Here is a 2,500-nt window from a genome sequence, read left to right as displayed (position 1 = left end):
CGTCATCAAAATAAATCCCATGTTTTTTTGTTTTTTTTCCAAAAATAGAATCAGACGCCATATCACTTCCTCGAGTTGAAACTGATCGAACATTCGGCATTTAAAGAGGTGGTTGGTTCTAATTTCAAAGCTAAGTACGTCACTGAAACATTTGTTTATATATTTTTATATTTCTAAATGCATATCAATATACCTAAATTTAGTGATAACAAATAGAGTAAATTATAATACTCATTTATAAATGATTTGTTTGTTTTCATGTTAATAATTAATTTTGGGGAAAGCAATAATTTCGTTATCTTAACAATTTCTCAGCAGTCGAATCGTTGCTGTACTCCCATGTATAGGTAAGGCTTAGGGCTGGTATTCAAAGTCATGTTTTGCCCTGGTATTATAGATTGTAACATTTGATAAGTGTATTAATGTAAATATAAATCCCTTTGTAATGGTTTAGGATAATTCAGACGAATCGTTGCTGTCCTCCCATGTACACAGAGAGAGAGGAGAAAAAGTGAATACAGAGAACAACACCCCATAATGCTTTGTTGCTGGGGGAAATTAATGTTAGTTTTGTTAATTTAACGGCCCGTGAATACAACAACGGAATGAGTTGTAGATGACAGTTCCGTTGATATCAATGATTGATTGAGAAGGAAATCATTTATTAGAGTGAAGCGTAAGAGAGGGAAATTGTAAAGATTAAAAGAAAGGGAAATGATTGGCTTATGTCCTAGGAAAAATCATAGAAAGAACACTGATAGACTGGGTGTGAGGGTCTTGATTCCGTCTCATGTGTATGTTTATTTTGTTTATAAGAATGACTTTTGATTTGTAATTAGTAGGAAAAGGGAAGGCAAAGGCTTAACCTTGGATATGAATTAAGTTAGTTGAGAATATTGCTTGTTTAAATAATTATGTTTATTGCTAAGATATCCATAATGATATGCTATCTGTTTATTTATTTTTCTGTTTTGTTTATAGAATAAAATAATCGTTAAAACGTTTCTATGACCATTATAATTTGGCATACTCAACAGAGGAATTAATTGATTCCCACACTTAAATGACTGTTATACGGCACGCTACCCAAAGATTAACGGCACAGTTAATACAGTTAAAATAAGCCTATATTTTGACAAATTAGCATATGGAAAACTCATTAATATGACAACGATACAAAAATTGATTAGAATAAATATAATAAATTTGCATAGGAAAATTTCGTTCATTACATATATATATATACATATATATGTATGTATATATATATAATATAATATATATATATATATTTATATGTATGTATGTATGTATATATATATATATATATGTATACATACATACATACATATATATATATATATATACATACGCACACACATGTATGTATGCATGTATATACATATGTATGTACATTTATGCTTATATATACCTACATATGTATATATATATATATATATATATATATATATATATATATATATATATATATATATGTATGTATATATATATGTATATATATATAATATATATATATATATATATATATATATATATATATGTATATATATTTGTATGCATATATATGTATATATATGTTAACAATATGTCTCAACCAGATGGGTGTTCGTCTTGGACTTAGGCCCTACCTGCTGCCTTCCTTCCTGGCATCGCACCTTGTTCGGCCAAGTACTTTCTCCCCCTCAAGCAATTCCAGTGAATATACCGTCTTTGTCACGGCTGGAAGAACTGACGCACCAAAAATGCAGAAGCAGGCACCTGCCCAGGACAGGAGTCGCTGGATAAAAGGACGTCTCGCCCGGCAGACCAGGAGAGACCGAGCAGACAGAAGAATAAGAGCAGACACAGAACAGAGCAGGTTACCCTCCGCCCTCAGCACCTGAGACACGGAGTCTCTCGTGGGGTCACACTACTACCTCCCCAATAAACCAGCAAGCCAAGACCCCTTTCATTCCACCAACTCTACGCTCTCAACTTCCCTCTTACAACTGGTGGCTTAGTGGTGGAAGAACACGATGCCGAATGTTCCTGTAAAGAAAATAAACTGCCGAAGTGCCTCCTCACCTCCCTGAACGCCAGTCATCGCTTCCAAGTGTTCTTTGTTCACACCTACCCACACCATGTCTGCCTCACTACTTGGTGCTGACAACCCACGCCCGTGCTACCCTCCTGACGAAGTTGCTGAAGATGTATTCTCACTCTACACCGCCGAACTCGCCCTCCCTAAACCCGCCCACACCTTACATACTTGCCTTTTCTTAACGAACATACTACTACTAATTCTATATTACAAAATTTCCCACTGTTAATAATTGTTTTAACTACACTTACAAACGAAGTCACACACTCTCAGACTTGTGACAACTCTCACCTCAATCCCCTCACCTTAACCATTCTGTAGTTGATGTATATTGTTGTATTATTTGTGTTTTTCAGTCTATCGTATTATTGTTGTCTTCACATTGCACAGTTTAGTATG

Source organism: Penaeus vannamei, chromosome 16 (assembly GCF_042767895.1).
Source record: "Penaeus vannamei isolate JL-2024 chromosome 16, ASM4276789v1, whole genome shotgun sequence".
NCBI classification, from domain to species: domain Eukaryota; kingdom Metazoa; phylum Arthropoda; class Malacostraca; order Decapoda; family Penaeidae; genus Penaeus; species Penaeus vannamei.
Note: the sequence above shows the minus strand (reverse complement) of the source record.